Consider the following 27,930-nt stretch of genomic DNA (forward strand, 5'->3'; position numbering starts at 1 on the left):
AATATTGTAACAAATTCTGTAAAGAGGTAAAAAAAATTAAAAAACAAAACAAAGCCACAAGTCCACTTTATTGAACATGATTGAGTGTTTCCTGTATGCCGGCATTGATGTACTTTCTCATTTCCTCACAATACACCCGTGGGATAAGCCACCATTTTCAGAAGAGGAAACTGAGCCTCAGAAAGATTCAGTGAGTCATATAAGGCTTTACAGTCAGAATCCACAGCGTTTGCTCCTAAATCCCATGCAGCCTCCTTGTTATTATGCCTTTGTGGGTGTATGTGTGGGTATGTACTCTACTTCCCATTTCGATGGACGTGAGTCTCAGTAAACTCCGGGAGTTGGTGATGGACAGGGAGGCCTGGCGTGCTGCGATTCATGGGGTCGCAAGGAGTCGGACACGACTGAGCGACTGATCTGATCTGATCCCATTTCAATAATGGCTCCCCGACCAAATGCATTAACCTGCTATCTGACAGTGACCCATGGCTTTATCACATTACAGTCATGGAGGGTTAGGGACCATGACTTGAGAGCCTCACTTTGAACAGGGAGGGCACAGCCTGGCTAACTCACACAGGAAGTTCTCTGTGAATATTAGCTGCATTCAAAAAGAATGAATTCAGGACTTCCCTGGCTGGCCAACGGTTAAGACGTCACTTCCGCTTCAGTGGAGGCTGGTTCGATCCCTGGTTGAGGAACTAAGATCCTGCATGCCCAGAGATACAGCCAAAAAAATAAATAAAATAGAGAATGAATTCATTACCTCCTGAGTATCCTAACGTTTACTTACATGTAGCTGTCATAAACAAGACAGCTTCTTAGAGAGGAAGGAATACTTCCTATCACAGGGAGTACCTAATTTTATAACCATTTAAGATACTGTATCTCAATACTCATATCAGCATGAAAATACTGATCTAATCGGCTATTTGAAAAATGTAAAGTTGAATGTGGATATCTAAATATGTTAAAATTTACTGACCAGAAAAATGATTTTAATGGAAGCAGGAAAAGTTAACTCCAGCCAACAGATGTTTATAATTAACTGAAAATATAAATTTTCCATTAAGTATCAATATTCAGTTGTGCCTAATCTAAGAGAAAACCAGATAACAATGGCTTTAAAGTGACAGAGGTTAATTTCTCTGTTGCATAAAACAAGTTTTCTTTCAAGGTCTGGTCTGATGGCTCCTCTCTGTCACAGAGCCAGGTAAGTTCTTTAATCCTTTAAGGCAACAACTCATGGTCTAAGATGGTTGCAGGAGGTCCAAGTTCCAGGTGTCAGGAAGGCGGCAAAGGGTGCCTTTTACTTCCTTGAATAAAATCTGCAACTAAGAAAGAGGAAGAGAATGGCAATGAATGGGCAGATAGCAGGCACTGGCATATGACCTGGCACTCAGAGGCTGGTCAGCAGTTGTTACTTTTCCTTTCTGCAGTAGTTTCCCTGGTGGCTCAGATGGTAAAGAATCTGCTTACAATGCAGGAGACCCGGGTTTGATCCCTGGGGGGTAGGGTAGAGGGGTCCCATGGAGAGGGAATGGCCAGTAGTCTTTCCTGGAGAATTCCATGGACAGAGGAGCCTGGCATCCTACAGTCCTTGGGGTCGCAAAGAGTGGGACACAACTCATCGACCAACACTTTCACTTTCTTTTCTGCAGAGCATCAGGAAGGGGAAGGAAGTAATATTCACTAACAGCATATGGGGTTCCTGGGATTATGCTGGATGTTGCACCTGATCTCCTTCAGTGATCATGTCCTGTGTGGGTGGCATAGCAGCAGGTCAGGCAGGAGGGGATGTTGTGACTTGGGGTGGGGCTCTACCCACATGGGAGGTAGGAAGTTGAAGTGGGAGTGTTGGAATGTTTGTCTAAGAAGCCCAGGGGCTTCTGGGAAGAAAGAGATTAAACCGCCAATACTTTTTCTCTGAGATTGAAGTTATTAAAAAATTTCAGGATGGATCTGATGGTACTGACCAAGGTCCAGGAGCAGGAAGGTTAACACTGTGCCCTTAAATGATAATAAAATTGCTCTGAGTGTATAAAGTGGAGTAATTCAAAGGTTAAAAAGAGAACTTAATAGAAAAGTTGGCAAAAAGTCTTGAACAGCCACTTTACAAAATGGAGCTCTAGATGGTTCATGTGAAAATGTGCTCAATGCCATCAGTCATTCAGATCAGATCAGATCAGTCGCTCAGTCGTGTCTGACTCTTTGCGACCCCATGAATCGCAGCACCCCAGGCCTCCCTGTCCATCACCAACTTCCGGAGTTCACTCAGACTCACGTCCATTGAGTCAGTGATGCCATCCAGCCATCTCATCCTGTCATTCCCTTCTCCTCTTGCCTCCAATCCCTCCCAGCATCAGAGTTTTTTCCAATGAGTCAACTCTTCACATGAGGTGGCCAAAGTACTGGAGTTTCAGCTTTAGCATCATTCCTTCCAAAGAACACCCAGGGCTGATCTCCTTCAGAATGGACTGGTTGGATCTCCTTGCAGTCCAAGGGACTCTCAAGAGTCTTCTCCAACACCACAGTTCAAAAGCATCAATTCTTCTGCACTCAGCCTTCTTCACAGTCCAACTCTCACATCCATACATGACCACAGGAAAAACCATAGCCTTGACTAGACGGACCTTTGTTGGCAAAGTAATGTCTGCTTTTGAATATGCTATCTAGGTTGGTCATAACTTTCCTTCCAAGGAGTAAGCGTCTTTTAATTTCATGGCTGCAGTCACCATCTGCAGTGATTTGGGAGCCCAGAAAAATAAAGTCTGACACTGTTTCCACTGTTTCCCCATCTATTTCCCATGAAGTGATGGGACCAGATGCCATGATCTTCATTTTCTGAATGTTGAGCTTTAAGCCAACTTTTTCACTCTCCACTTTCACTTTCATCAAGAGGCTTTTGAGTTCCTCTTCACTTTCTGCCATAAGGGTGGTGTCATCTGCATATCTGAGGTTATTGATATATCTCTCGGCAATCTGGATTCCAGCTTGTGTTTCTTCCAGTCCAGCGTTTCTCATGATGTACTCTGCATAGAAGTTAAATAAACGGTGAAAATATACAGCCTTGACGAACTTCTTTTCCTATTTGGAACCAGTCTGTTTTTCCATGTCCAGTTCTAACTGTTGCTTCCTGACCTGCATACAAATTTCTCAAGAGGCAGATCAGGTGGTCTGGTATTCCCATCTCTTTCAGAATTTTCCACAGTTGATTGTGATCCACACAGTCAAAGGCTTTGGCATAGTCAATAAAGCAGAAAGAGATGTTTTTCTGGAACTCTCTTGCTTTTTCCATGATCCAGCAGATGTTGGCAATTTGATCTCTGGTTCCTCTGCCTTTTCTAAAACCAGCTTGAACATCAGGAAGTTCACGGTTCACATATTGCTGAAGCCTGGCTTGGAGAATTTTGAGCATTACTTTACTAGTGTGTGAGATGAGTGCAATTGTGCGGTAGTTTGAGCATTCTTTGGCATTGCCTTTCTTTGGGATTGGAATGAAAACTGACCTTTTCCAGTCCTGTGGCCACTGCTGAGTTTTCCAAATTAGCTGGCATATTGAGTGCAGCACTTTCACAGCAGCATCTTTCAGGATTTGAAATAGCTCAACTGGAATTCCATCACCTCCACTAGCTTTGTTCGTAGTGATGCTTTCTAAGGCCCACTTGACTTCACATTCCAGGATGTCTGGCTCTAGGTCAGTGATCACACCATCATGATTATCTGGGTCATGAAGATCTTTTTTGTACAGTTCTTCTGTGTATTCTTGCCATCTCTTCTTAATATCTTCTGCTTCTGTTAGGTCCATACCATTTCTGTCCTTTATCAAGCCCATCTTTGCATGAAATGTTCCTTTGGTATCTGTGATTTTCTTGAAGAGATCTCTAGTCTTTCCCATTCTGTTGTTTTCCTCTATTTCTTTGCATTGATCACTGAAGAAGGCTCTCTTATCTCTTCTTGCTATTCTTTGGAACTCTGCATTCAGATGTTTATATCTTTCCTTTTCTCCTTTGCTTTTGGCTTCTCTTCTTTTCACAGCTATTTGTAAGGCCTCCCCAGACAGCCATTTTGCTTTTTTGCATCAGTGATTAAGGAAATGCAAGATAAACTACCTCACAATTAACCCTGGCAGGTCTGCTAATACCAAGTGCTGGTGAGGAGTAGAGGAGTGGAGATGTGAGACTCTATGGCTGGGGTAAGAAGAAATTGGTGTAGCCACTTTGGAAAACTGTCCACATACCTTGTAAAATTGAAGATAGGGACTTTCCTGGTAGCCTAGTGGCTAAGACTCCATGGTCCCAATGCAGGGGGCCCAGATTTGATCCTTGGTCAGGTAACTAGATCCCACATACTGTAACAAAGACCAAAGATCCCGTGTGCCACATCTAAGACCTAGCACAGTGAAATCAATTTAAAAAATAAATGAATAAATTGAAGATAAACTTATCCCATGAGTCAGTTGATCTACTTCTAGTTACAAACCCTAAAGAAATTCAGGTACACCTGCACCAAGTTACAGGTGAAAGAAAATTCAAAGCAGTGTTATTTGTAATGGCCTCCAAACTGGAAACAACTCAAGTGCCCATCAGCAGCAGAATGGGTCAATACACTGTGACTGACATACAAGAGATGACCACACCGTAATGAAAATGAGTGAACCATAGTTACAGCCAGTGTTAGGCTCAGTGGTATCTCCCGCATCCCACCATGTTCATATAAAGCCCTAACCCCCATACTTCAGAGTGTGACTATATTTAATTACATAGGCAATTAAGTTCAAATGAGGTCATATGGGCCAGCGTCCATCCAGTACAGCTGATGTCCTTATAGAACGAGGGTATCTGGACATAGACACGTACAGAGGAAAGATGAAGACACAGGGAGAAGAAGACAGCCATCTCTCGATAAGCCAAGAAGAGACCTGGAACACAGCCTTCCCTCAGCCCTCAGAAGGAAGTAACCTTGCTTACACCTTGATCTCAGACTTCTAGCCTCTTCAACTAGGAAAAAATAAATTTCTTTTGTTTAAGCCAGCCAACTAGCCTGTACTTCTTTGTTATGGAAGCCCTAATAAACAAATATACTTGGCAACATGGATGAATCTTGTGAACATGATGTTGCGTGAAAGAAGTAAGACAAGAATATATACAAAATTATATTAATACCATTTCAATGGAGTTCAGAATTAGGCAAAACTGTATTGTTTAGGAATACAAATATAGATTGTACAAAATGATAAGACAAGGAAGGGATTACTGTGAATGATAAGAACATGGAAAGGAACACAGGAAGTCTTCTGGGATGGTGGCTAAATATTTTGTTCTCTTGGGCACGGGTTAAAGTGTTCTTTCTAAAATTATTCATTGAATTGAAACTTTGTTTGTAATAAACTGCCCAGTGTTTATTTATAATAAAATGTTGTAAAAGTACAAAGGAGAAGGAGGTAGGGAAGGAGAAAGGCAGAATGGGGAAAGAGGGCAAGAAGAACCCGTGGGCTGACTTCTTACCAAGTGAGTTTGCCTAAAGCTCTGTCATTACAGCTGTCTGTGAATGGAGAGTCCGAGGGTCAGGTGCTGCTTCTGAATTCGTCACCAGAGCCTAGAATCTCACACCCTTCCCGAGAGGAGTCTTAGGAGCTTTGTAACCTAGGGAGAGCCACTACATTTCTCTGAGGTTTGTTTCTTGTTTGGCCTCCCAGCACTGACATGTGGGAATCTTAGTTCCCTGACCAGGAATTGAGTCTGCACCCACCCCTGCATGGGAAGCATGGAGTCTTAACCCCTGGACCACCAGGGAAGGCATCTGAGGCTTGTTTCTTCATCTTTAGGCTGCGGAAGCCTCACTAAAATGCGGTAAGGCTCTTCTCTTGCTAAGTCGGGTCTCTGCTCAGATGTCACTTCTTCCAGGAGGCCTTCCCTGACCACTTCTTGACAGTGGTACTTCCTTTTATTCTTTTCCCCTTTATTTTTCTTCATAGTACTTAATACTGGTGATAGGTATATATCACTGAAATTATGTCAAATATTTGTTTCTTTGTTCACCAGGAGTACTTTTGTCTTGTTTTTGTCTTGTTTACCACTGTATCCCCAGTGCCTAAATCAGTGTGTGGCACTGAATAGGTGCTCAGTAAGTATTTGCAGAATAACAAAGACTAGGTAAGGCAATGCTCTTAGTGCCTGCCCCATGAAGCCATCAGTAAATGCTGGGCTCTACTTCTCCCTCCTTTAGCTGAGACTCTCACCCACGTTTCCTGGGACTGGACTCAACCAGCCCCCTATCTCATTCTGGCCTCCTCTCCAACCAGTGACTGAGAAAAGACCCAAAACTCACCCTCCTGACTGTTAGCAACATTTCATCTTAGGTAACATCAGAAACCTCGAATTCTCAGGGCTGGGGTCTCCCATTCGATGATACCTCCCCCTGGGTCACCGCTTTCCCCTGAACCCAATGTGATCCATTTCATCTGCCCTCTCCCCACACCCCTTCTGTGGGTCCCAGCTGGAGGCGGGGGGTGGAGGGTGGGTGGACCTTCTCCTCCAAGGGGCTCAGCTGCCCCAGGATGACCCGGCTCTGCATACTGACCGCACTTGGGGTGTGTGGGTATTTTCCTCCATCTATAGTTACTATTGTGGGCTCAGAGAGAGGCCTTGCAGACTCCCCATAAAGGCTTCTCTCATTCCTCCACCAGCATTAATTGCTCCCTCCTCCCTGTCCTGGCTACGTGGCATCTATATTTAGCACTTATTTCCTTCTGCCCTGTGTTAGAGTTAACTGTGTGCTTGCTTGCCTCCCTGCCCCCCTCCCCAGGCCGTGAGCACCTCCCCAAGGTGTGGGGCCAGGCTTTGTTCATTACTGTGCTCCAGGCACATGGCACAACACCTGAGGTTCAACAGACAGTTTTTAAAAAGGGCCTCCTATTGAAATAAGAGGTCATAAGATCTTAGGCTTAAGATGACGTTCAACAACCTTCTTAGATACTTAACCGTCTGAGCCACGGGGAAGCCCTTCCTAGATATACCATCTCCCAGCTTCCCAATTTAAAAGCTAATTAAGGCATAGGAAAAGACAAAAGCTCAGAACCTTTCAGAAAAAGTGGCAAATGATTGGCAGGAGCCTTGGAGGAATTTTCCCTAATGATGTGCTTATGGGGCTGAGCAAGATGGCACAGTTGGTGGCCAGTGCATGATTTTTTAAAAATTTTTTATTGATTGATTTTTTGGCTGCACTGGGTCTGCGTTGCTGTAGGTAGGCTTTCTCTAGTTGCAGCGAGAGGGGGCTACTCTTGGTTGTGGTGCATGGGCTTCTCATTGCCGTGGCTTCTCTTGTTGCAGAGTTCAGGCACACAGGCTCAGTGGTTGCATTGCACGGGCTTAGCTACTCAGAGACATGTGGAATCTTCCTGGACCAGGAATCGAACCTGCATCCCCTGCACTGGAAGGTGGATTCTTATTCACTGGACTACCAGGGGAGTCCCCATCCATGCTTTGCCCTCTAAACTGGCCTTGAACCTTCAGACAGGAAGCACACAGGGGGAATGTTTGACCCTCAATCCCTTTATGGGGTTGTTCCAGTCAGATAACTGGGTAACTCCTCCTCTCATGGGTATGGCTTCCTGAGGTGGTCACTTCTGTCTACCCTGGGCCCTCTTGTTAGTCCATGTCCATCTGGAAACCTAAGAGCAGGGAGTTGAGTGGCAAGGGGTCTGTCTGGAAGGCATGTTCACCTAATGTGCAACAGCACAGGAGGAAAGGATGTGTCTTTATTTTAGCTCAGTTCAGTTCAGTCACTCAGTCATGTCCAACTCTTTGTGACCCCATAGACTGCAGCATGCCAGGCTTCCCTGTCCATCACCAACTCCTGGAGCTTGCTCAAGCTCATGTCCATCGAGTTGGTGATGCCATCCAACCATCTCATCCTCTGGTGTCCCCTTCTCCTCCTGCCTTCAATCTTTCCCAGCATCAGGGTCTTTTCCAATGAGTCAGTTCTTTGTATCAGGTGGCCAAAGTATTGGAGTTTCAGCTTCAGCATCAGTCCTTCCAATGAATATTCAGGGCTGATCTCCTTTAGGATGGACTGGTTGGATCTCCTTGCAGTTGAAGGGACTCTCAAGAGTCTTCTCCAACACCACAGTCCAAAAGCATCAATTCTTCGGCATTCACTTTTCTTTATGGTCCAACTCTCACATCCATACATGACCACAGAAAAACCTTAGCTTTGACTAGACAGACCTTTGCCGGCTCTGCTTTTTAATGTGTGTCTAGGTTGGTCATAACTTTCCTTCCAAGGAGCAAGTGCCTTTTAATTTCATGGCTGCAGTCACCATCTGCAGTGATTTTGGAGCCCAAGAAAGGAAAGTCTCTCACTGTTTCCACTGTTTCCCCATCTATTTCCCATGAAGTGATGGGACCTGATGCCATGATCTTAGTTTTCTGAATGTTGAATTTTAAGCCAACTTTTTCACTCTACTCTTTCACTTTCATCAAGAGGCTCTTTAGTTCTTCGCTTTCTGCCATAAGGGTGGTGTCATTTGCATATCTGAGGTTTTTGTTATTTCTTCTGGCAGTCTTGATTCCAGCCTGTGCTTCATCCACCCCGGCATTTCACATGATGTGCTATGCATCTAAATTAAATAAGCAGAGTGAGAATATCTAGCCTTGACGTATTCCTTTCCCAATTTGGAACTAGTCTGTTGTTCCATGTCTGGTTCTAACTGTTGCTTCTTGACCTGGATACAGATTTCTCAGGAGGCAGGTCACGTGGTCTAGTGTTCCCATCTCTTTCAGAATTTTCCACAGTTTGTTGTGATCCACACAGTCAAAGGCTTTGGCATGGCCAATAAAGCAGAAGTGGATGTTTTTCTGGAACTCTCTTGCTTTTCCGATGATCCAACGGATGTTGGCAATTTGATCTCCAGTTCCTTGGTGTTTTCTAAATCCAGCTTGAAGATCTGGAAGCTCTTGGTTCATGTACTGTTGAAGCCTGGCTTGGAGAATTTTGAGCTTTACTTTGCCAGCATGTGAGATGAATGCAATTGTGCGGTAGTTTGAACATTCTTTGGCTTTATTTAGCTATATCTTATATACAGTATCTTTATTTAGCTGTATTATATATATAATATGTATTATAAAATATCTTTATTTAGCTATATCTTATATACAGTAATACGGGTGCATAGTAATAATGAAACTGTATTAACTCAATTGCAGGCTCTTTGGCTTTTACTAAAGGAGGATAATATATTTATATTTATTCTGGCATTTGCTTTTGTTTTCATGTTTGGGCTTTATTTTCATGTTTTGATCTAAGCTTTCTCTTTTTTCTTGCCTTCTGTGATAGGTATGATTTATTTAATCTTCTGTGATTTGGAAAGTATACAGCTTATTGTTTTAATTCTGCTGACACCTTCAAGATTTTTTTTGGACAGGAAGGTAGGGTTTATTGATGGGCATGAGTAAGGAAGGGGCAAGGCTCTCATGGATGCAGGGCCCTAATCACATACCATTAGGGGCGTATGTGACCCCACAGCCATCCTGGGTGAGCTGCTTCTTGGCCACCATGTTTTCAAATCCATCTGCATTAAACTTAGTGAATCGCCATTTCTTGAAGATGTGGGTCTTCTGGCGGCCAGGTAACCTGAAGTCGGCCCTGCGCAGGGCCTCAGTCACGTGTTCCTTGTTCTGCAGCGTGGTGTGGATGGGCGTTATGACTTGGCCTATGTGGGTGTTGACCACTGTGCCCTTGGGCTTTCCAGAGGCACCTTGGATACAAGCCTGGAGCCAAGACTGGGGACAGCATCCAGTCCTGAATGTCCACTGGAAAGGGCTGTCTCCAGGGTTCCCTCAGGCAATGCCTGCAGGCAGCCGGCTGCACATGCTGCGGGGGAGGCTGCTGCTTGCCGCCATCGCACACCAGGCCTCCACGTGGAAAAGAACTCAGTTGGCTTAACTGGCTGCAAACAAGACGGTAAAGCATTTTATGGAACCCATGTTTCTCCAACTCTCACATTCAAGAAAAATCTACAATTTTTGTCTCTCTTGCAATGTAAGGTAAGAAGTTTTCCAGTTCCTTACTTCCACACCTTTCCAATAAAGGCTTAGTTATCTTATCTTTTTCAAAACTATGTAAGTCTTCTTTATTCAAAAATTGGAATTTGTCATTCAAATTTTAACCATGTTTGTGACAATTATTTTTATTGAATTCTCTGTTTAAGTGGTGACCATGTATATTGTGTGTTCAGTCACTATGATTATACTTTAATGGCTTAGAGCAATAATCATTTATTATCTCTTGTATTTTCTGTGCATCAGGTATTTATTTACTAATTTTTTAAAAAACTTTATTGGATATTGGAGTATAGTCAATTAAATTGTGATTAGAGCGATCCAGCCATACATATGTTTGTATCCATTCTTCCCCAAACTCCCCTCCCCTCCAGGCTGCCTTGTAACATTGAATGGAGTTTCCTTCATCAGGAAGTTAGACAAGGTATGACAAGGATGCCTGGTCTCTCCACGAATGTTGGAGGCCTCAGCTGGAAGCCTTAAAAGCTTGAGTCCCTAGCTTGGCCTTAATCATCTGAAGGTTTGTTCACTCGTGTTTGGCTCTGGGGGCCTGGTTGGGGCTGTTAACCAGAATCCCACACATAGTTCTTGTGTAGCCTGCACTTCCTCGAAATGTAGAGGCCGAGCTCCAAGGGCAAGCATCCCCCTGCCGCCTCGCCCCCAAGAGAGAGTCAGGCGGATGAATGCTGCATGATGACCTAGCCTCAGAAATCATTCAGTCACTGCTGCTGCGTCCCAGCGGTTGGGGCTGTTTCAAAGATGTACCAGGTCGAATGGAAGTGTGTCCACGTCACCACATGAGATGAACAAGAGGGATGCTCACATAAATGCATGCATACATGTGCACGAACATATGCACAGATACACACATTACATCTTGAAAAATATGATCAGTCATACTGCATTTCCTTAAATTCCTGATTTCAATTTATGTATCAGTGGGTTGGAGTCTGTATGTAGTTGAGTAATTTGAGTAATTCTTTCAGGAAGATTGCATGAATGAATATCTGAAAGCATCCATAAAGTCTTAGTGTGTAGCATGGAAACTGCCATCTTCCTTATTTTAAAAATTATGAAAGTAATACAGGTTCATTGTAAATAATTCAAAGAGTGCAACATTCCCCCCCTAAAAAAAACCCCCCAAATAATGAAAATCCTTCACAGCTCTACCTTCCAGAGATAAACACTTGTCTGGCATATATTCCTATAGACATTTCTATATTGTAGCATATATTATTGTATATGTGTTACTATAAAATCAATTGTACCATCCAAATTGGTTTTTTAACTTGCTTGGTAGCAAGATTCCCTTTCTACTTCACTTTTAGGTGATCCGTGAGTGTCTCCTCATGAGCAGCCTGGCCAGCTGGATCTGGTATATTCCTGTCTTAGACTGTACGATACCTTCATCCTTCAAAAGCAATCCAACTGTGTGGGCTTTTCCTGGGTCACAACCTTTCACAGTACAATGGCTGAGTCCGCCAGCAGCAGATACATTTAGGGACCTGAAAAAATTCAGTTCAGTGGTCATTCAGTTGTCTTCCCTTCTCCACTGTGCAGGAAGCCAGTTTTTGTTTTTAGGAAGCCAGTTTTTATTCCATTTGCACATTCATCTCAGTATTTCTCTAAATGTGTTTGTTCTGTACTTTCACCTTTGAACTGGTTATAGTATCTTCCTGAGCCCCTGGTTAATAATGAGTTAAAGAATACCTTTATATGTGTTCAGTTTGTTTCTGAGTCATGGTTGTAACTTAAAAATAGTTATCTTTCTTGAAAAGTTGGAAAATGGTGTGTTCAGCATTATCTATAACTTAGCAGACATGATATGATGCTACTATATCTTTCTCTTTCTCACCTTGCTTAAAATGGTAATTTCTAGGTCCATTCATGTTGCTGCAAATGGCATTATTTCACTCTTTTTATGGCTGAGTCATATTCCACTGTGTGTGTGTACCGCAGTCTTTATCCATTTCTCTGTCAGTAAACTTAGATTGCTTCCATGTCTTGGCTATTGTGAACAGTGCTGCTAGGGGAGAATGTATCTTCTCTATGATAGTTTTGTCTGGGTTTACACACAGCAGTGGGATTGCTAGGTCATGTGGCAGCTCTAGTTTCAGTTTTCTGAGCATCCTGTGTACTATTTTCCGTCGTGGCTGCACCAATTTACATTCCAACCGACAGCGTAGGAGAGTTCGATTTTCTCCACATCCTCTCCAGCGCTTGTTATTTGTAGACTTTTTAATGGTGGCTATTCTGGCCAGTGTGAACTGGTACCTCATTGTAGTTTTGATTTGCCTTTCTCTAATACTTAGCAATGTTGAGCCTCTTTTCACGTGCCTATTGACCATCTGTATGTTTTCTTTGGAGAAATGTCTGTTTAGGTCCTCTGCCCATTTTTGGACTGGGTTGTTTTTTCTGTTATTGATGTTATTGGATATGATGCTACTATGGACAACAGAATGCAAATATACAATATGGTTAAAACTACATTTAATGTTCATAAGAATAGAAGACTGGAAAAGATATGCCAAAGTATATTAGATTGCTTGGTATTTTTCCTTATTATATTTTCCACAAAACTTTACATATGATTACCTTTGTTACAGAAGTCTAGTGAGGCTCCAGACTGATCCTGTGTTTTATTGATGGAGTAATGATTGTTTTTGGATCATCAGGGGCTAGAAGAAAGGGTATCCTGTTCTCTGCACAGCTATTGGAGTCAGCATTGAGTTCTACTGGAGAGTGAGAAGGACATATGATAAAAACAATCATATAATAACGAGTATGTATACTGTTCCAGGAATTGTGCTAAGCAGTATCTAATTTAACCTCACAACAGCAGTGTCTGATTGGATCAACAGTACCTATACTGATAGGTGCTCTTAGTATTTCCATCTTACAGATGAGGAACTGAGGGAGTTAGAAGTTCAATGCACTATCCATTGCGCTACAGAGCCGGAACTGAGGGAGTCAGGAAACAGAAGCTTAGGTAACTTGCCTAACTAGTCTGTGGTGAAGCAGGAATTAAAACTCTAGAGTTGAACTTGCTACCCTGCAGCCTGTGAGAAAGGAAATCCTGGGATCCCCTTTTGAAAAATCACCCCCACTACTGAATCTAAGCTCTCCAATCAGTTATCTAGGAAACATTTCCTGAACCTCCTCTGGGTCCCAGGGCCTGAGGATGAGACATGGCTGAGACTTCCAATAACTCCTGAGCTTGGATGAGCTGGGGGATGGGGGGCGGAAAGGAAGCAGGAAGGGAGCATCCCGTGGGGGCACAAAGGAAGGGCACCCCAAGCGTGGGGGTAGGTGCTTCCAAGAGGAGGTGACAGCCAACTTGAGTCTGGAAGGAGGGCAGAGCCTGCCTCCCAAGGGGGTGGTAAGGGCATTCATGACAGAATGGCCAGGGCAGAGAGGTAACAGAGACATACCAGAGAAGCACAGTAAAGACACCCATTCTAGGGACTTCCCGGGTGGTCCAGTGGCTAAGACTCCACATTCCCAATGCAGGGAGCCTGGGTTTGACCCCTGGTCAGGGAACCTGATCCCACATGCCGCAACTAAGAGTTTGCATGCCACAACTAAAGATCCCACGTGCCGCAACAAAGATGGAAGAGCCCATGTGCTGCAGCTAAGATCCAGTGCAACCAAATAAATACCAAATAAAGACTAAAAAAGATAGGCATTCTGGCACTGCTGTCCCCTACCTCCAGCACCCCTCCCTGGTTATAGAAAGCCATTCTGTCCAGTGGAAAAGGGGGCATCTGAACATGCCAATCAGAGCCCATGTTTCTTCAGGATGTTTGGACTTGGGTCAGCTCACCCCTCCTTGAGGGCTAATGGTGTAAGATGCAGCCTGGAACAGGTTGAGGTGGTGATGTGCAGAGGGCATCTGGAGAGTGGGGCCAGGCTGTCCCAGGTCTGAGCAAGGCCCTACGCGTCTCTACAGTCCAGCCATCCAGCCAGCATGGGATTCCGTGCCACATGCCAGGTCATCTTAATCCCGGTCTCATTTCTTTTAGATGGTCCACATTGGGTTTCTGTCACCTGTAAGGAAAGATCCTTGCCTGACAGTGTCCAAGTCAGACTGAGGATAGGGTTATTCTAGCTGACGCAGCGAGGCTGACCTATGGATCAGGAAGCCAGTGATTCATTTACTGGGAGAAATTCAACTGCTCCTTGGATCAGCCTTTCAAGTCATTACTGCTGCTGGCTCCTTCTGGAGAAAAAGCACCTGGATTGACTCCTGGAACCCTCTTGATGAGCAGGCCCCAGTGCCAGCGGTGATTTTTGCAGCTTGCAGCATCAGGCTAGGGTTGCGCAGGAGTCGGCAAACAGTTTCTGTTGATGCTAGATAGTAACCGTCTTAGGCTTGGTCACAGGTATTCACCTCTGCAGCCCAAAGAGCCGGAGACAGTACATAAATGAATGGGCGTAGTCAGGTTCCCAAAAAGTTTTATCTATGGACACTGAAATTTGAGTTTTATATAATGACCCTGTGTCTTGCTATATCATTCTTCTTTTGATGATTTGCCTTTAAGAATGTAAGAAGTGTCAGTCTTAGCTCTCAGACCAAGCCAAAACACGCAGCAGAGAGCCAGGTTTGACAAACTACTCTCCTAGGGCATGAGCCCTCATGCCAAGATGTCCGGCAAGGAGACTGGGCAGTTGGGTCAGGCCAGTAGTACTGCTAGGACCACAGACCAGGCTTGTTACACTGGAGTCCTTTTCCCTCCGGTCAGTCAGACCACCCTCTTCAGTCAGCACCTCCTGTAGGCAAAGCGTAGGACCCATAGGTGGGCTCAGTGCCTGGACATGATGACACTTCCAGCCTGGCTTCTCAGACTGCAGCGCTGGGTAACTTGGACGCAGCTGCTCCCAGTGCTTCTAAGACTGGCTGTCCTGTCCCAGCCCCTATGAGAAGCAGGTCATTTAATTCATCCACGCCACCCTGAACAACCGAGGGACCTGGGTGGGCTGCCTGCCAGAGGCATGGCAGGGTAGTCAGTGACTTGGGGCCTGGCTTGAAAACATAGGCTAGCTTTGGGGAGGGGTCTTAAAAGACCCAGAGGAAGCTTCAGTTCCTGGTGGGCTCTATAGCTGGAGGTTGGGTAGACTTGGGGGCTGGGGTAACTGCGAGTGGCCAAGTGCCAGTTGAAGTTATGGGTGAGTAGAGACTGTGAGTGAGAAAAGAGGCTGGGTAGGAAGAGAGACAGACTGGGGGCCAGAGACAGAGACCGACTGGCTAACAGAGTGACCCGGGAGCTGCATCCCAGAATTGCCCCCGTACTGGCCCTTCCCCAGCTTGACTAGGGGACTCCACGTTATCTTCACAGCCACCATCCTGCCTTTCCTGTGGTAAATCCCAACACTTTTCCTGGGTGATCCCAGCACATTGCTGATGCGCTCCATCAAACCGAAAGCCATGACTGAGCACAGGCCATTTCTGGGGCAGGCTGGGCTCCTCCCTTGCACACCGACTGGACGATTTTACTCTTAGGGCGAGCTTTCAACTTCAGATTGGGGTCACCTTGCTGTCTTAATTATCTGCAGGTTGGAATTTTGCCTCAGGCACTAAAACCCATTGATGCATGACCTGGGCCTCACTACCCTCACCTCTTAAGTGGCCCTCCTGCAGCCTGCTCCATTATGACAGTGTTGAACTTCATCTGAGTCCTGTGCTCCTGAAAGGCAACTGTGGTTAAGAAATTCCCCCACGTCTTTAAGTTCTGGGGAAACAGGGCTACTTTGCTCTCACATATTCCAAGAAAACAACCAACCCATCTACACCTCTTGCTATTCCTACGAGACAGGCTGATGACTCCCTGGTTTACCTGCCTCTCTAAAATCTCAGGACCCTTCCTTTTCTTTGAGATGGTTCTCATGAATGAACCTTTTTCCTACTGCAACAGCCTGAATAAAATCTTCATCATTGCCTGGTGCCTTTTGCTTAAAAGATATCGAGAAGTTGTAAGCATCTATTGGGTGGGGCATCTGGAGTCCCAGGTTCCAGTCCTGGTTCACCCAGGCCTGGCTTCACTTTCTGCCAGGTGTCAGTCTTCTTTGGGTGCTCTCCAAGGGCCCCTTACTTCGAGGATGTGAGGGGCAGCTCAGCCCCTGTAGCGGGAGGCGGGGCCTACAGAGCAGCTGTAATATTTGCATGCGGCCACTAGAGGGCGGCAGCTCCGCGGAAGAAGGCCGTGGGCGCTGCACCCGCTCGCTGCTGCAAAGGCTTGAAAATGCGCTTTGGAAGGGGGACGCCAGGCAGCGTCTTCAGCCCTTAAGTGCTTTTCCATGCTACACGCCGCTGCACTCCAGGTATTTCTTTTTTGCTCCTGCCTCCAGAATCCTCCGCCGCCGATGTCAGTCGGAAGACTCGAGTGAGCTGGAGGGGGCCCAAAAACCAATCTCGAGCCTCTGGACCTCCAGCGTTTTCCTGGGGACCGTGACCCTTCCCTTTCTGCGGCCCTTTGGCCCTCTTTTCTACTCCAGACAAGTTGAAGAATCCCTCAGGCTGCAGGGAAATCGGAAGGAGAGGCAGAAGGGAGGAGCCTGAAGAGCACTGCTTTGCGGGCAGCACTTAACCAGCCACAGCCATCAGCCTTTTGGAAAGTCACCATGTCCCCTTCACGTGGGCAGGCAAGAGCTGTTACCCCATCCGAAGGACGGGGAACCTGGCTCCCGGAGAGAAAAAGCCGTTAGCCTCTGGTTGTATGGTAGAAGTAGGACAAGAACTCGGTTCTCCAGGCCTTAAACCCACAGCTCATGGGACGGCCAGGCGCGGTTAGAAATGGTTCCTCGATTGATAAAATTAAACTGGGCCACTCCAGCAGAAAGGGGCCCTGGACATCCCCTAGCGTAGAAACCAAAAGACAGCGGCTGAAAGGGCTCGAATTGTCAAATTTTAAGTACTGACTTGGTAAGACGATCACGTTTGCTTTTTCAATTGTATATGTCTACAGACAAAATTGAAAAATACAAATACCAAAGCCAAATATAAATTAAAAGCAAATATAAAACAGCCCTACTATCCACAGTGGACTGTCTCTGTCTCTGCTGATTGGAATAGCAATAGTGGGAAGAGGGTTTTCGTTTTCTCTGTATTGCTCGAATTATTCATTACACACATATATAAGCTCCTCCGTCCATGGGATACTCCAAGCAAGAATACTGGAGTGGGTTACCATTTCCTTCGCCAGGGAATCTTTCTGACCCAAGGATCGAACCCAGGTCTCCCACATTGCAGGCAGACGCTTTAACCTCTGAGCCACCAGGGAAGCCCTTGATAAAAAGTAATACCTCTTTATTAAAGAGTTAGAAAGTACAAAAGAGTATGAAGAAATTTAGCAGTAACCACCCCCCCCCCCTTCTGCCCTATAAAAGAAGGGAAACACTGATGTCTTTCTTTCTAGTTGGTTTCTTTCTCTACAAAATGTGAACAACAGTATTAACTGTAGAGGAATATTGTGAAGACTGAGGGACAGGATGTATATAATAGCTAACGTTCCAGAAGCGTTAGCCATATATATATATAACAAAATTAGCACCACTGTATATATTTTTTATATGCTGCTGTTTTCACTTAGAACGTTGCTTCATGAACAGTTTCTCATGTCAACTTTTCTTTTAAAATTATATTTTTAGTGACTGCACAAAATTTCATTATATTTAAGTACAGTTTATTTAGCTTATCCCCGATTGTTGAACCTTTAGTTTCCAATTTTTGCTATTAAAATAACAGTGAGATTAACATCTTTAAACATCTCTCCTTGTCAGCATTTCTGATTACTTCCTTAGATGGATTTCTGGAGGTAGGATTACTGGGACAAAGAGTGCAAATATTTTTCAGGCTTTTGATTCAGGTTACCAAATTGCTTCCCAGAAAGATCTTGCCAATTTACACTCCCACCTGCAGTGTGTGAGAATGCCTGTCCCACGCACACAAAGGAGGGATTTTTTGGGGATGGGTGAGATTTGATTATGTTGCTGGTCTGAGGAGAAGGAGCCCTGTAGAGAGGGAGGGTTTCAATTTCAGGAGAAAGAGGCTGTCTAAAGGAGTGAGGTCACTGGGAGAGAGGGATGGGGTTTTGAAGCACATTTACAGGAATTATCTTGGATTTAAGAAGGGACATCTCGTTCTCAGAGTAGAAAGAGGTGTGATTGGCTTCGGCTATGTAGTCACTGTAGGTAGCTAAGGTGAGACGCAGGAGAGCTAGTCTCTAGGAGTCCCCTTGGCTCAGTAGAGTAGGAGGCTGAGTCATTTATTCAAATGTGAAAGGCGAGGGCCAAGGAGGAGGCTTGAGGTGGGGCTGAGGGATGCCTTATCCTTTTGCTTCCAGAGAGTAAATGGGTTGACAGTCCAGTTGAAATGGATGACCTTGACTTTGTGAGGGCACCATTCTTTAAAAAAATTTTTTTTTGCCACATTGGGTCTTTGTTGCTTGATGCAGGCTCTTTCTGTTGCAGTGAGTGCGAGCTGCGCTCCGTTGTGGCGCGTGGGCTTCTTGCTGTGGTGACTTCTCTTGCTGCAGAGCTCAGGCTCTAGATGCACGGGCTTCCGTAGCTATGACACATGGTCTTAGTTGCTCCACAGCTTGTGGAATCTTCCTGGGCCAGGGATCAAACCCTTGTCCCCTGCTGGCACCATTCTTAAGGGCTGTGTGTACTTGATAGCATGCAGTCACCTGGGGAAAGAAAAAGGTGTACACTTATTAATTTAAACCAAATCTTTCAAAACATGTGGTAAACGGTAGAAGACAATGAGGCTGGAGGAGTCATGGTAGTAAAAATTTTATGAACTTCTGGAGTTGTGCCAAACTCAAGGAATGGTTAATTCCTATTTTGTATAAGTTTTTCCAGAAAGATTAGAAAGAGCAAAAGCTGCCCAGATCATTTTATGAAACTGGTGTAATCTGGGTTCCAAAATCAGTAAAGACACAGTAATAAATGAAAAGAATAGGCTTGTTTTAACTGTGATATATATATATATATATATAAATCCTATATAAAATATCAGCTAACTAACCCAGTCATATATTTTTTAAAATCTATTTTGATCAAGTAGGATTTATCCCAGGAATTTCAGTTTGGTTCAACACCAGAAATCACCGCATTAATAAAGGGGAAAAAAAATCATACAATTATCTCAACTGGTGAAGAAAAAGCATTTGCTAAAGCTCATTACCTATTTATAATCCAATAATAACTTAGCAAACTGGATATAGGAGAGACTTTTTTTAACTTGGTAAGGATGATATATCAAAAAACTTAAAGCAAACTTTATTAAACATCATACTTAATAGAGACTTTAAATGTGTTCTTTTTAAGATCTGGAAAAAAATAAGGAATCCAACTCTACTGCTAACATTCAGCATGTAATAAGGGAAGTTCTAGAAAAAGCTATTGCAAAGAAAGAACAAGAGAAGCATTAACAGAGATAAAACAATCATCATGTTGTACACCCTGAGGAAACTAAAACTGAAAAAGACACGTGTACACCATTGCTCACTGCAGCATTATCTACAATAGCCAAGACATGGAAGCAACTTAGCTGTCCATTAACAGATGAATGGATAAAGAAGCTGTGGTACATATACACAATGGAATGCTACTCAGCCATTAAAAGGAATCCATTTGAGTCAGTTCTAATGAGCTGGATGAACCTAGAGTCTATTATACGAAGTGAAGTAAATCAGAAAGAGAAAAACAAATATTGTATATAAACGCATATATATGGAATCTAGAAGGATGATCCTGACAAATCTGTTTGCAGAGCAGCAGTGGAGATGCAGACATAGAGAACAGAGTTACGGGTGGGGGAGGGGGAAGAGGAGGGAGAGGGTCAGATGAATGGAGAGAGTAGCATGGATGCATATACACTAACATATATAAATAGATAGCCAATGTGAATTTGCTGTATGACTTGGGGAACTCAAACTGGGGCTCTAGCGGAGTGGTAATGGATGGGCGGTGGGAGGGAGATTCCAGAGGGAGGGGACATATATACACTTAATTCATGTTGATATATGACAGAAATCAAACCAATATTATAAAGCAATCATCAATCAATTAAAAATAAATAAATATTAAAAAAACTATTATCATATTGAATTAATAAAGAAGGATGGAGATATATCTGTATCTCATATATATCTGAGGGAGAGATACGGTATATATCACATCTTCTTTAATAGAATACTATTCGGCAATTTCTAAATGGCTGAATGAAATAAGGCCATTTGCAGAAACATGGGTGGACCCAGAGATTATCATACTAAGTGAAATAAGTCAGAAAGAGAAAGACAAATACCATATGATATCACTTATATGTGGAACTTAAAATATGATACAAATAATGCAAATGAACTTATTTACAAAACAGAAACAGATTCACAGGCATGGAAAACAAACTTATGGTTACCAAAGGGGAAAAGGGGTAGAAGATGGATAAACTGCCTTGAAAAACAAAGAGTAAAGAGAAGCAACAGATTATTAAGAGAATTCAGTAAAATCGCTAGATGTATTAACCTACAATATAAATCTATAGCATTTCTCTTCACCAGCAGTCTAACTAACTTCTAGTTACAATGCCAGCAAAAGAGCCTGCACAATACCTAGGAATGACCTTAATCAAGAACATACAAGAAAGCCTTAAAACTCTAATAAAGGATATATAAATTAACCTTAAGAAATTAAGGGAAATGTTATGCTCCTGAATGGAATGACAATACTAGATAGGAGTCAGTTCTTTGTGAATTAATTTATATATGCAATGAAATCCCAATGAACATTTCAGATATGTTTTCCAGGAACTTGATAAACTTATTCTAAAATTTATACGGATGAGCAGGATTAAGTAGCCTTACAAGAATGAACAGCAGTACACTACAAAGTCATGTAAAAAGCCAGACAGACAAAGCAAAACAAAGAGTATTTTGCATAAAAACAGACCAATAGAGCACAGGAAAGAATAGAAAACTCAAAATCAGACCATGATGTGAGGCATTACACGTGAATGAAGAAGGGGCAGGTTAACCATCTTACTTGATGGAGAAAAATGAAATGGGATTCCTGCCTGACACCAAATAAAAACATACACTATAAATGACAAAAGACTTCAATGTGAAAAGTAAAACTCTAAAGTTAATAGAAGAAAGTATAAAAGACTATGTTGGAACTTGGGTTGAGAGAGGAACTCCTTATATAAAACCTCAAAAGCACAAACCAGAAGGGAAAAGGTGGATTAATTTGTTGATGTCAAAATTAAGGATTTCTGTTCAAAAGAGGATACCATGGACAACAGGTGATATAATGGGAGCAAATATTTATAAAACCTAAAAATGATAATGAATTACTGCAAAGAATATACAAGTAAGTCATGCAAACCAAAATGCAAGAGACTTTAGTTTCCAATTGGGCAAGTAAGGAGATTGAAAGTCTATTTGTTCAGGAAAAACTGAACAAACTGAGAATAAACAACTCTCTTTGGACCTGTCAGAGAATTTAGGACACAGGGCAAACCATTGCTTCAAAAAGTGAAGACACAGACATGTGGACACTCGCAACTTAGCAGAGCAAAAATTCATAGACACCTCCCTGAGAGCCAGCAGTGGGAGAGGCAAGCCTCAGCTGTGGACAAGCCTGAGGTTTAAAACTCCAGGAGGGGCCAGTCTTATAGGGACATCTAAACTTTTGTGAGTTTTACCTCTAGGAGCTCGACCAGGTTCTCACAGCAAATGTCAGAGGACAATTGGGTCATGCTTCCAGCAGGGGGAGACAAAAAGTAACCATTTTGAAATATATCAGAAGGTTCCATTCTTCCTAACACCCCAGAAGAGGCTGTTTAACCTGAGTGTAATCTGCTGGGGTTTTAGCAGAGTCTGACCAATGTGGGGCAAGGAAAACCCCAACTCCAGCCAGTTTTAGCCATCCTGTGTAATCGAACAGGGGAAAAAGACTGAGAAGCACTTATAAGGTTCATAATCCAGAGGTACAAACTCACTAAAAAAGTGAGACCTGGACTTCCCTGGTGGTTCAGTGGTTAAGAATCTGCCTGCCAATGCAGGTTTGATCCTGATGCTAGAACTAAGATCCTTCATGTCCCAGAGCATTTGAGCACATGCACCACAATTACTGAAGCCTGCATGCTGTAGAGTCCATGCTCTGCAGCAAGAGAAGCCGCCCCGGTGAGAAGCCTCAACACCACAGCTAGAGCCGCCCCTACTCGCTGCAACCGGAGAAAGCCCACGTGCAGCAGTGAAGACCCAGTGCAGCCGTAGGTTCAAAAACAAAAACAAAATACTAAGACCTTATCGTAGGACTCTAGGACTCTCCTTCCCACTCCCCCTTTTACCAAATAATGACAGGCTTACTTATTGTAGTGTCTTGTATCCAGTACATCATGAGTGACTTTCCAAAAAATTATAATGCATGCTCAGAGGCAAAAAAAAAAAAAAAATTTGAAGAGACAGAGCAAGTACAGAACCAGACTCAGATCTGGCAGAGCTGTTGGAATTATCAGACTAGGTTTTAAAATAACTCTGATTATCATACTAAGGGCACTTAGATGGATAAAATAAACAACGTGCAAGAACAGATGGGCAATATAAGCAGAGAGATGGAAATTCTAAAAAGGAATCCAAAAGAAGTACTAGAGATCAAAAACACTTTAACAGAAATGAAGAACGCCTTTGGGGACTTCCCTTGTGGTCCATGGGTTAAGAATTTGCCTTGCAATTCGGATTCGATCCCTGGTTGGGGAACTAAGATCCCACATGCTGCGGGCAACTAAGCCCACATGCCACAATAGAGAGCCCACACACTCCAACCAGTGGGCCAGCATGCTCTAGAGACAATGCTCTGCAACAAGAGAAGTCCCCAAGTGCCGCAGCAAAGACCCAGCACAGCCAAGACTGGATGTGGTTGAGGAAAGAATCTCTGAACCTGAGGATATGTCTATAGAAACTTACACAACTGAAAAGCAAAGAGTAACATGACTGGAATAAAACAGAACAGGATATCCAAGGACTGTGGAACAATGGCAAGAGGTGTGTTGTTGCTGTTGTTTAGTCACTAATTGTGTCTGACTCTTTTGCAACCCCATGGACTGTAGCCTGCCAGGCTTCTCTGTCTATGGGATTTCCTAGGCAAGAATACTGGAGTGAGTTGCCATTTCTATCTCCAGGGGATCTTCCTAACCCAGGAATCAAACCCTCATCTCCTGCATTGGCAGGTAGAGTCTTTACCACTGAATCCCCAGGGATATCCCACAAAAGGCATAACATACACATAATAGGAATGCTAAAGAATGAGAGAAAGAAATGGAAGGAATATTTGAAGCAATATTGGCTGAAAATTTCCCCAAATTAAAATCAGACACCAAAACACAGATCCAAGAAGCTCAGAGAACACTAAGTAAGATAACAACAACAAACAAACCTACATGCCTAAGCATATTATCTTCAAACTGCAGAAAGTCAAAGGTAAATAAAAAATATTGAAAGAAACCTCTACAGAGGAACAAAGATCAGAATTACATCTGACTTCTCCTCAGAAATTATGCAAGTAAGAAGAGCGTGCAGTGAAATATTTCAAGTCCTGAGAGGAAAAAAACCTCATCAACTTAGAATTCTGTATCCTGAGAAATTATCCTTCCAGAGTGAAGGAGAAATAAAGACTTTCTCAGCCAAACGAAAATTAAAGGAATTTGTTGGCAGTAAACTGGTCCTGTAAGAAATGTTAAAAGTTCTCCAGAGAGAAAGTGAATGTGTTAGTTGCTCAGTTGTATCCAACTCTTTGTATCCCACTCTTTGTGGGACTGTAGCCCACCAGGCTCCTCTGTCCATGGAATTTTCCAGGCAAGACTACTGGAGTCGTTAGCCATTCCCTTCTCCGGGGGATCTTACCCACCTGGCAAACCTGAGTCTCCTGCTTTGAGGCAGATCCTTTACCATCTGAGCCACTAAGGAAGCCTGTAAAGAGATGATATAGGTCAGAAACTTAGACCTACATAAAGAAAGGGAGAGTGTTAGAGAAGGAATAAGTGATGGTAAAATTAAAAGCTTTTCATTTTCTTATTCTTGATTGAGCTAACATGTATGTGCATGCATGCTAAGTCACTTCTATCATGTCCGACTCTGTGTGACCCTATGGACTGTACCCTGTCAGGCTCCTCTGTCCTGGGATTTTCCAGGTAAGAATACTGGAGTGGGTGGCCATGCCCTCCTCCAGAGGATCTTACCAGCCGAGGGATCAAACCCACATTTCTTACGTCTCCTGCATTGGCAGGTGGGTTCTTTACCACTAGCGCCACCTGGGAAGTCCCCCTAACATGTACCAGTTTGCTCAAAATAATAACACCAACTATGTACTCATTGATTATAGCTCATGTATAAGTGAGATGAGTGACAGTAATAATCCAAGGCATGGGAAGAAGGAATTAAGAATAGTTGGCTATTACGAAGTACTTGCAGTACCTATGAAGTGGTGTAGGGACATTTGAAAATGAACTTAGATTAGTCAAAGTGTATATTGCAAACTCTAGATAACCTCTAAAAAACGTTTAAAAAGAAGCATAACTAATATGCTAAGAAAAGAGAGAAAATGGAATCATGTAAAAGTGTTCAATTAAAACCACAAATGGCAGACAAAAATTAGAGGACAAAAATAGGAACAAAAAACTAGGGTAACATATAGAAAACTGTAGCAAATATAGTACATACTAATCCAACTATATCAACAATCATTTCAAATGTCAATGATCTAAATATACGAACTGAAAGAAAGTGTCAGAATGGATTAAAAAATATGACCCAATTATGCTGCTTATAAGAAACACACTTTAAATATAAAGGCATAAACAGTTTAAAAGTAAAGGAATGGAGAAAGCTATACCATGATTGCATCTATTAGGAGAAAGCAGAGAAGGGCATGGCAACCTACTCCAGTATTCTTACCTGGAGAATCCCATGGACAGAGGAGCCTGGTGGACTCCAGTCCATGGGGTTGCAAAGAGTTGGACATGACTGAGCGACCACCACTTTCACTTCCCTTTCATATTAATTTCAGACAGAGAAGCCTACAGAGCAAGGAAAGTTATCAAGGATAAAGAGAGGCATTATATGATAAAAGGATCAATTTTCCAAAAAGACCTAATAATCCTTAACAAATATGCACCTAACTGTAGACCATCAATGTATCCGAGGCAAAGCTGATAGAACTGCAAGAAGTAATAGATGAATGTACTATCGTAGTTGGAGACTTCATCATCCCTATTAGAAACAGACAGACTGACCAGGCAGAAAATCCATGAGGATACAGTAGAACACAAAATATATCAATCCAGTGGGTATAATTGATGTCTATCCAACAACTTCAGAATATGCATTCTTATCAAGTTCATATGGCACATTTACCAAGACTGGCCCATTCTGGGCCATAAAACACACCTTAACAAACTTAAAACAGAGATCATACGATGTCTGCCCTCAGATCACAGTGGAGTTAAACTAGAAATCAATAACAAAGATAGCTGGAAAATCCCAAGATAATTGAACAGTATATAACACATGGGTCAAAGAAGAAGTCTCAAGAGAAAATTTAAACTATTTGGAACTAAATGAAAATGAAAATACAACTTATCGAAAGTTGTGTGATGCAGCAAAGCGGTGCTTAGAGCAGCGCTTGTAGCATTGATGTATGTCTTAGAAAAGAAGAAAGATTTAAAATCCATGATATAAGCTTCCATATTGGGAAACTAGAAAAGGAAGAGCAAATTAAATTCCAAGTAAGTGAAACGTAGCAAGTCATATAGAAGAAAATGGGTGAAGTTTATCAACAGGCAGTTTGTAAAGGTGGTCACCCAAACAGGCAAATGAATAGAATTATTAAGAATTAGAACCATCAATAATGAGAAGTTAAATTAGGACAACAATGAAATATCACCTTCCACTTAGACTCACACACATTGTTGTTCAGTCGCTAAGTTGTGGCTGACTCTTTGCAACCCTATGGACTGCAACACTCCAGGCTTCCCTCTCCTTCACTGTCTTCCGGAGTTGGCCTAAACTCATGTCCATTTATTCAGTGAAGACTGGAGAAGACTCTTGAGAGTCCCCTGGACAGCAAGGAGGCCAAACCAATCAATCTTAAAGGAAATCAACCCTGAATATTCATTGGAAGGACTGATGCTGATGCTCCAGTTCTTGGGCCATCTGATGCGAAGAGCCAACTCATTGGAAAAGACCCTGATGCTGGAAAAGACTGAAGGCAAAAGAAGAAGAGGGCGATAGAGGATGAGATGGTTGGATGGCAAACATTGGAAAGCTGGAAAATGCCAAGAGTTGCAGGCATGTGGGGATGTAAGCTCTTTCATGCACTGCTGGTGGCAGAACAGTCAGCCTTTCTGGAGAGCAGTCTGACACTACATAGACAAATTATCAGTGGATATATGCATAGTCTAGGACCCAGCAAATCAACTCGGGTGGATATACTAAACAAATGATCATATAGGTCCGTTAGAGAATATGGATTAGAATGTTCACTGCTGCGTCATTTCTGAGAGTGGGCAATCATAGACATCCATTGTCCATCTGTGGAGGAGTAGGTGAGTAAAATGTGGAAGATGCACACGATCTATGTATTGTGCAGCAGTCAGAGAAGCAAGGGATTAGATGCATAGCTACCAACACAATGGACCTTAAAAACAGTGCTGAGTGACAAAAGTAAAAAGCAGAGTGAGATAAACAACTCAATAATATTCTCGTCAAGGTGGCTCAGTTGGTAAAGAATCTGCCTGCAATGCAGGAGACTCAGGTTCGATCCCTGGGTTGGGAAGATCCCCTGGAGAAGGAAATGGCAACCCACTCCAGTATTCCTGCCTGGAGAATTCCATGGACAGAGGAGCCTGGTGGGCTACAGTCCAAGGAGTTGCAAAGAGTCAGACATGACTGAGTGAGCACAAAGTAAATGCATGTATTTTTGTAATTTACTGTGTATATGTCACCTAAAATTGATGCAATTTAATAAATGCATAGCAGGGGCAGAGGGAAGGATGAATAAGTGGACCACAGAGGATTTATAGGACACTGAAAATATTCTGTATTATAACATAATGATGGACACATATCATTATACATTTGTCCAAACCCATAAAATGTAAACATCAAGAGTGAACTCTAATGGAAACTATGGGCTTTAGGTGATCAGGATGTGTTAATGCTGATTCATCAGTTGTAACAGGAGTACCCGCTGGTGGGGGATGTTGTGAATAGGGAAGGCTATGCATGTGTGGGAGCTGGGGGTATATGGAGAATCTGTACCTTCCTCTTCATTTTTCTGTAAACCTAACATTGCTCAAAGAAAAATAAAATCTTTAAAAATGAACATACAAAAAATTTGAAATAGATCATAAACCGAAAACTATAGCTTCTAGAAAAAAACAGGGGAAAATCTTTGATTTGGGGTTATGCAGATATTTTTTAGAATAGAAAAATTCATGAATGGCAGAAGAAAAAATTGATAGACTTGAACCTGATCAAATTAAAAACACTGGCTTTTCTAAAGACACTGATAAGAAAACGAAAAGGCAAACCACAGCCTGGGATAAATATTTGCAAAACACACATGTGATAAAGAATTGTGCAGGTCATCAACATTTTTGTTCTTCTCAGGTCCAAATATTTTGAACTTCTCAGGTTCTTCTTTGCCTGCTCTATGATCATGGAGGTGGACTGTGCAAATATTTCACCTGGGACATTTGGTGTTATGCCATTAGAGGAGACTGGAAGGAACCGAAGGAGGAAGTACTTTTTTCTTCCTGTTTCCCAGAGTCCTTGCAGGGTGCAGGGTCTCCTGCACTGGGCCCCTACAG

At 43.0% G+C, this 27,930-nt stretch overlaps 1 non-coding gene across 1 annotated transcript; it reads right to left on the reverse strand.

The window, feature by feature from the left end:
• Positions 1 to 9,820: 9,820 nt before the first annotated feature.
• LOC129622173 (small nucleolar RNA SNORA70) lies at positions 9,821 to 9,955 on the reverse strand. Its single transcript, XR_008699850.1, has one exon. It is a non-coding gene; the product is annotated as a small nucleolar RNA SNORA70 (small nucleolar RNA).
• Positions 9,956 to 27,930: the final 17,975 nt, after the last annotated feature.

The sequence above is a fragment of the Bubalus kerabau genome, chromosome 10, assembly GCF_029407905.1.
Source record: "Bubalus kerabau isolate K-KA32 ecotype Philippines breed swamp buffalo chromosome 10, PCC_UOA_SB_1v2, whole genome shotgun sequence".
Classification (NCBI taxonomy): domain Eukaryota; kingdom Metazoa; phylum Chordata; class Mammalia; order Artiodactyla; family Bovidae; genus Bubalus; species Bubalus kerabau.